We start from the raw sequence: 8,449 nt of genomic DNA on the forward strand, positions 1-8,449 counted from the left end.
CAAGTCCAAGAAGTGAGAGCTGTGATATTAGTATGGCTGCAGGATGCGTTGGCAAAGTTATGAATGAATAGTATATTAATTGATACAAGAGCACTACAGAGACAACAGGAGAACTTTGTCCTGATGTCATACTAATTTTGTGGTACAACAATAAAGATATTGCACTAAGAGGATTGCTATTGTTTGGTTATGATCATTTAAGCACATTTTTCTTAGCTGTTCTGGCTGACCCCTTAGTATTCTTTGAAGCATTGCAGGTATCACCTATGTCCTTCTTAATCCCATGTTCCCTTTATCAGTAAAATAGGTTTAAATATTCAAGGACATGGGGAATGGCTGCTAGAGTTGCCAAACCCATCATTATTTAGGAAGTCTCAGACCTATCCTCATAAAGTACTTTTGATTTTCTTGAATATGAAATGCACTCTAGTATAGAATTTGAAGATCTCTTCTTTTATGTGAAAATGACTGAGTAACCTAATCTAGAAGCTAACAGGAATCCTTTCTATCATGGTTAGCTACCAAAAATAATATCTACCTAACCCCCACCCCTCAAAAATAAAATGCATCACACCATCATAGCAGTCCAGTTAACGGTTCCAACACAAATAAATATGCATATTAATCAAATAGAGATTGTAAATTAGGTCATTGTTTGCTTTTAGGAAATTAATCTGAATCTTGGTTATGCCAGAACATGTAGTATAGCAATGAACAATGATACTGAAGGAAATTATTTTAACTTTTTTCCCAGTACTAATAGATTCAAACAAATAAAGTAGTAAACAAGCCTGTAGGACAAGCAAACTTTTATTTCCATTTTTTCTCAGCATTGGGAAAAACTGCTGTCCTGGAGCTTATCTGCAAAAACAGATTACGTCCTTTCTTGTTGTTTGGTTCTACTCATTTAGAGACTTATTTCTACTTCTCCTCTTGTCTATCTACATTAATTAAATAGTTGTTGACTTTTTTTTAGCTAAAGCAAGACCTGCTTAGTCCAGAAACACAGGATCCAATGTCATGTTTTGATATATGAAAGACAAACACTCTGGCTAACAGGTACTTAAATTCCTTGCAGAAGGGAACTATGCCTTCATTTTTCTTCTGATTTTTTTTTTTTAATTTTTTAAGCATTTTCCTTTAGAAAATGTGCAGTGACATGGATCATTTTGGTCAACTAAAATATGTGCAACAGAATGGCTAAATTCTATTAATTTATAAAATTAATAAGTTTGGGGCGGAAGGAGTTTATTGTTCTTCAAATAAAAAGAAATCACTTTAACAAGATGAAACTAGGAATACAGAAAGTTCTGTGAGTCTGGGCATAATCTTTTAGAAAAATATTAGTCACTGAACATTCTGTAAAATGACAAATGGTCCATCGGGTAGATGGAAGTTTATTATTTACACTGTCTGCACTTGCTCCCCTCCATTTAAAAGTACATATATGTCTGAGAGAGAGTCTGTATACTAAAGTATTTCTGAAAGGGTTAATATTTAAACTGTTGCCACTGTTCTTTGGCAGGTCATTATGACTAAGCCATTCATTGTTTAAGGAAGACAAACAATTTGCCTTGTTGCTAGTGTTAATTTTAATGAGTAGATGGAAAATGTGAGACCCTGGAGCTGGTGTGTTCAGGTACAAAGGAAAGGCATTTTAAAAGGGGGAAGTGTAGTTAGGGGAGATGGATTTATCCATCTGTCAAGAGAGAAACATTTGGGGAAAAAGAGAGAGAGGAGAAACTAAATGTTGACCTGGGCTTAGTGGGAAGAGAGAAGAAAGGGTGGCAGGAGCTAATAGACAGGACCTCAAAGGAATGGGCCTGTGAGTCTGTTCTGGAGTAGGGTAAAGCATGAATGCATCACAAGTACAGAAAATGAGACAAGGGATCAAAAGAAAAATTACAAGGTTAACTTAACAAAACCTGGAGTTGGGTCAGTGAGGCAGGAGTAACTTTGTGTGTGAAATCCTTCAAAAGGATAAAGGAATAGATATGAACCCAAAGTCAGATTTATGCCCTTGTGAAATGCTGTATTTATTGTGAAAGACTAAGAGGTATCATAGAATCTTTGTGGATAGAAACTCCAGGTTTCAATAGAAAAAATGTATGTCTAGGGATATATTGTCGACCCATAGACCAGGATGGCAGCAGTGAGCTAGAAATGCTAAGGGAGTTGAGATAGGTTGCAACAGCAGAAAACAGAAACTATCCACAAATAGACTGGGCCGATCTAAGATCAGGCTGGGATGCAGAGACCAAATGTCTTGATGTTATAAAAGACTGTTTCCTGGAGCAGTTAGTCTTGGAATCTTCAAGGGGAAATCCATTCTTGATCTAGTCCCTAAGTACTTGGGATTGCCAAGGATTTGGTGCAAAGGGTAAGTGTAACTGAGCCACTTGGCAATAGTGACCAGAATACAATTAGTTTTGAAATCCAGGTAGGAGGGGAGACAAGAAAAATCTATTACAGTAGCTTTTAACTTCAAAAAGGGAGACTACACTAAAATGAGGAAGCTAGTTAGACAGAAGTTGAAAAGGGGCCCTAAGGAGGTGAGAAACTTGCAAGCAGCATAGGGACTGCTTAAGAACACCATATTGGAGGCACAAAACAAATGTACACTACAAATTAAAAAAAATGGAAAGCGAAATGGAAAGCAGACCAAAATAAACCAGCATGATTTAATGGCAGAGTTGCAAATGCAATAAGCAGAAAAAAGGCTTCTTTCAAAAAGCTTGTCCAAAAACTCTCTCAACTATACAATTGATCCAATAAACAATATCATAAATATCCTTGTCATCAAATTATTTATCCCTTTCAATACCATTTAGGATTGCTATATTTTATTTCAATAAATAATGTGATGTATCATCAATATAACTTTTTATAGGTTTTCAAGACGTTTAAAGCATGATTGGTAAAGAAGTTAGAACACAATGTAATGGGAAACACCTCTCCCATTACTGGGTGGAGTGATTAAGTGAGGAAAAGAGCAGAGTGCACCTGTAAAGGAAGACTGCTGCAGGCTGGAAAGAGCGACCTTTGGAGTTATGTAAGCCTAGCTTCAGAGAAGAGTAGGGCAGTCAGGCCCTGGCAGAGCTGAGGGAAGCAGCTCCCTACTATAAGCTGATGCAGTTAAACTACAAACTGTGAATAGACCTAAGAGGGCTGGAATTAGGATAAACACCAGTGGAGAATGAATAGAAGCCTGGGGAGGGCCTGGGGAAAAGACACCCCAGTGGGAATCATTTGTTTGTGAGTTTGATTATTTTTGCAAGTAGACTTCTGGCTGCAGGAGGAGCCTTGCTGTGAGGCATGGGGCAGCCGGGTGGAGGGGATGAGAGCTCCTGAGGGTGCCGAGTGTTCTGTTCTGTTTGGGGGCATTTGGAACCAAGCCACACGGAACTGATGAGGAGGCCATGAGCCCTGTGGAACTTCTGGTGAAACAGACTAACCTGAGAGACATGGGTGGATTTTGCTGATAAGTCTGTAGGACTGGTAGTGGTCAGAGCTGTGTCCACTAACATTGTCATAATGCAGGCAGCTCAATGAGTGATGTGATCAATGAAAGAGAAGCACTTAAAGTAGTCCCCTACTGAACTGAAGGCCTACTCCTGTTTAATTATCAACATTAAGGCAAAGCTTGTGAGTAATGTCCAGGTCATTGGGATGTTGGCAGGGCAAGGAGGAGAGGACTACCCACCAAGGGGCAGCAGACAACAGCAGACTAACCCAGGGCCTGCTACAACAATAAATGGTAAGCAGCTATAGTCTCACTGAGCTTTTCAATATCCCAAATTGCAAATTATCAAGAAAAATGAATTACTACTTCTCAGGTTACTTTTCTATCAACCTAAGAAGTTTTGACAGGGTTTACTGGCAGGAAAATAGAAAAGGAGAATGTATTAATAAACTAAACAATTATTCTCATATTTTGAGAATATTAACTTTTGAGGTTATTATATCCTTGTGTAACAAAGTTAATTCTGGTGTTTCATAGATATATTTTTCTATTGTTGCAGATAAGGAAGGTTGTAGATCTTTGCATTTCATATTTTTTCCAGTTCTGTGATAAGGCAAAATGAAAGTGTGTATCCCTCTTCCCCCCAGTGCAATTTGGTAACCATAACATCCTTTGATTTAGCAAAACTAATAATGGTTTATTGCAGTGCTGTGCAAGAGAAAGAACAAGGAGAAGCAAAAGTTAAAGGGTAAATCCAGCATTATATTTGTGAGAATGGGTAGGAAAAAAATCAGGATATAGCAATGAAGAGTAGATACAGAAAAAGCTGGCATGCATTGACTGCTTTCATCAATTGATATTGAAATTGAGTTGTGAATATAATGCTCAGACTAAATATTTGCTACATTTTCCTGAATGCTAGTATTATCAGCATACTCTTTAGAATTCTAGTAAGTTCAAATTTTCTTACAGAGTGATACACAACTGGTAACATGCTAAACCAGACAGGTAGGTCACTATTTTTAATTGTTTGTGCAAAAAAATTGCTTTAAAGAAATGATTAGTGAAGTTATCTTTATATTATTGGCAATCTTTCTATCCCTTCTTTTGGCTGCACCACTGCCATTTCAGCAACTGCCACTGCTTCTTTTGTTGCTAAAATAATAAATTAATATGATGAATAGTCTAGCTTTGGATAAGTTTACTGCTACTATTGAGAAGCTTCCTTGCTTTTATTACCTATGCAGACACTAACAGTGTATCTTGCTAACCTCTCATTATGATCAAGAGAGAAACATTGGTGGGAAAAATGTATTCCTATTTCATTCTGTCCTCCACCTACATTTTTTTTTGTTTCTCTGTTGTTTGTTGGATAGTATAGAGATAAACACGATATAAATACCCAGACAGACAGTGACCAATGGAGCATATACAAAACTTTACAAGTTAGTACAGGGTGTGCACTCTTGTAAATTCAGTCAGTGGAGAGGAGAATAATCGAGTTTGATATCTGAGGTACTGAAATAATGGTATATTAGGTCCTTGAACCAGGGGAAAAGAAACCAACCCAATGAGCACTGAAATTTAAATTAAGCAGAGATTGACTTTACTGGGACAAACATCAAGTTTTACTGACTGAAGAGACAAATATTGACTGAAGTGCCCTAACCAAATTCAGATCCCCCCCCCCCTTTGAAATAGCATCCTTTCTTTTCCCAAGACCCATCAATGAAAACAGAATCTTGGCCACTGCTTCTCTGATCTCCTGCTTTTGCCAAGCTGGCACATTTTCCAAGTGACTGTTATAAAAATTGGAGACAAAAGAAATGATTGTGACTTTTTAAATCAATAAAACCTATGGCCATGTCCAAATTAGTACAGATGTTTGGTTCCCTGGGGACAAGTAGGAGTGTCACAAGTTACCCTTTGTCATGTGGCAGGTTACCCCAGGTGGGGTAAGGGAGGCTGGGGCCAGCAACTGTGCTGGCCCCAGTAGCCTTACCTAGAGTCATGGGGGCTGTGGAAACTGCAGCAGTGGCTCTCCAGGAGTTTGGAGCCTGGTGGCAGCTGGAGCATGACTCCAGTGGACCAGGCTCCAGTTTTGGGGAGCGTGCAGTGCAGCCATGTGCACCACCTTGCTTTTTTTCCATGTGGGTTTTTTGACCCCAAGATCTCGCAGGATCAGTCCCCTCCCCATGCTGCAAAGGTAGCAGTGCAGGAAATGCCTAAATGTGTTGTGTGTGGTGCTTGTCTGGATGTGGCCTACATGGTGAAATGGTTACAAAAGAACAAAATCAAGATATTTTGTAAATCACAACAATGTTTATAAAATAATAATAAAAAGCCTTCCTAATATAGCCAGAAACCACAATGACAGCAGATGATGGAATGACATGATTAAAGAACCCAATTCTGCAAGCTGTCACTGGGAATTTATATGCAAGAGGTTTTCCAGAATGACCTCAACAAAACAGTAAACTTTTCTCTTTAAAAATGTTAATAGACTTTATGGAGAAGAACGAGAATGCCAGTACTGGAAACAGAACTCTTATATGTAACAGGAGACAAATTACAGCAGATGAAACAATGGTGCAAGTTATCACATGTAGGCATCCTGTCATCTAGTCTCACCCTAATATAGATGCAGCTCCTACAAACATAAGGAGATAGTTCAGTCTCCTACTGATTTATCATTACCGTGTCTCTTGAGAATCTGAGAAACAGGCAGATGAAAACCAATTGAGACTTTTTTTTTCTGATAAGGTATACGTTGTTTTAATTTATGATGCATTAACTTAGATCTCACATCCTTTTATGAGTTAATTTACAGAAAAAAAAACAAACCTGACTTTATTTTCCTAAAACATAAGGGAGATTATTGCTCTATATCAGACCAGATACTAACTGGTGGCAACTGGTATCTGTAGTTGCACCAGCTAAGGACATCTCTTTGGATTTTTTACCATGCATTTTAACCTTTCAACACTTATACTGTTTTTTGTATTATATTATCAGTGAGGATTTTTAACTTAAGGGAATGTTAAGCATAGCAACAGTAATTTTATAATATTTGCTAGGAGATGCCCAGTGGCGATGCATAGGGGGTGAACAGGGGTGCATGTGCACCCTCTGAGAGTGCTGATGCACCCTGTCAACCAGCTTTCCTGGGGGGGGACAGGTGAGAGCATTGGTGCCTCCCTGAGAGCCCTGCCGGGGAGTTGGGGCTCACCTGGAAGTGATAGCACTCTCCCAGAAATGTCAGCCAGGCACCTGGAAGTGACAGCGGTGCACCACTGCCACTTGTGGGTTGGCAGGATTGGCTGTGGGTGAACCCCTGCCCCCGGTCAATGACTGGGCACTGGGCGGGCAAGTGTCCCCCCTGACTCAAGAGGCAACAGTCGCCCATGGAGATGTCACTAGAATGTGTTCTTTGAAAAAGTTGCAGTGACTGCTAAAATATCTGGACTGTCAATCTATTCTTACTGAAAGTTTGTTTTGACAGAAAAAAGACATTTACTTTCCAAATATTACATCAGGTTTCTTTCACAGGTTTTTCATCAGAAGACCCACAATTACAAAGCAACGTTCTTCTATGCTGTAGTCATCCCTGGCATGAAAGCCATAGCAAAACTTTTCATTTAATGTCATTTTGTCAAAAGTGCTTTCTTCATCAGGAAAAAAAAAGCCTCTCTTTATGTTTCCTCAAAGAGCACCTAATCCAATTTCTCTGCTTGCCACTTGCTGTTGTTGTGATATAATTATTGATTAAGAATGGTGATATCTTGCCTGAATGTGTCTTTTTTTTTTTTCTGGAAGAGGTTTCTGAGAGAATACAGTTTTGACAACAGGAAGAAATCGCATTCTAAAACCTCTCACTTAAATGTCCAATAACTCTTTTCTTCACAGCTTTTCTATTTATTTGTCACATTAAAACCTCCAGAATTCATAACATTACTGCTGTAAACTACAGGACTGCAATAACAAAAGTGAGTCAGAGTATGGACTCCTGTAGTGCACCAACTTAAAAGAAACATAATGAAAAGAGTAATAATTCTAGAAGAATCAGAATGTCCTAAAAATATTCAGTTTTTAATGCAGAAAGTGACACCTGAGCCATTGTTATACATGTATGAAGTGATATACTGGAGAAGACTCCTATAAGCCCTTAGTTAAAATTCCTCCACCTCAAGGTAAGGAGTGGGATGGCTTCCTTGTGTCTGGAATTGACAGTCCCTACACCCTATTATTTTAACTCTTTTTTGCCAAAGATGGTGCAACTGGAGAACTCATTAAATATTTCTGAGGAAATAGTCCAGATTGAACCAAATGGTTGGGGTGCCTGCCACTTTAACAGGTCAGGTAGCCTCTGGCAGATGCAGGACAGAGCTGATTAGGAGTCAGCTAACCTAGGGAGCTGCCAGGTGAGGGAGTCACCTAACTCAGGAGAACTGGACTTAGAGCAAGTATAAGCCCAGGTCCTGAGAGAGCCCAGTAGTAATGGGTTGGACCTTGCTAAGTGAACTTCACCTCAGCAGGAGGACTGCAGCTCTGGAGCACCATCTCAGAGAGGGCAGCTGAAGCACTCTGGAGGTTTGGGTAGGAACTAAGGGCCTGGAGGAGGTTTCTAGGGACCCAGGCTGGGGCCTGGCTGAGCCCAGAAAGAATACTTAGAACATAAGAGCTATTTTGAGGCCTGGGGGAGCCCAGATTGAGAGGCTCAGCATAGAAGACTGATTGTGGGGTCCAGGTGAAGCTCAGAGAAAGGGGCTCAGTGTATAAGATCTATTATGGGGCTTAGGTCAGCCCAGAAACTGAGGCTGAGAGCTTAAGAGATCTGCTGAGTAGCCTGAGAGAGTGGACCTGTGAGTGAGTGAGTGAATGAGGGTGGAGAACTGGTGAAGTAGGCTGGAGAACTTATCCCTATAGAATTTCACTGCTCTGCTGGCAGGTCTAAGGCCTAGAGAGGGGCTGAAGGCCAGAGGTGGC

At 39.8% G+C, this 8,449-nt stretch overlaps 1 long non-coding RNA gene across 1 annotated transcript; it reads left to right on the forward strand.

The window, feature by feature from the left end:
* Window positions 1-3,073: 3,073 nt before the first annotated feature.
* On the forward strand, window positions 3,074-7,193 carry LOC102374980. The gene is made up of 4 exons (XR_323625.1): window positions 3,074-3,255; window positions 3,680-3,757; window positions 4,436-4,471; window positions 7,013-7,193. It is a non-coding gene; the product is annotated as an uncharacterized LOC102374980 (long non-coding RNA).
* Window positions 7,194-8,449: the final 1,256 nt, after the last annotated feature.

Source organism: Alligator sinensis, unplaced genomic scaffold (genome assembly GCF_000455745.1).
Source record: "Alligator sinensis unplaced genomic scaffold, ASM45574v1 scaffold652_1, whole genome shotgun sequence".
NCBI classification, from domain to species: Eukaryota; Metazoa; Chordata; order Crocodylia; family Alligatoridae; genus Alligator; species Alligator sinensis.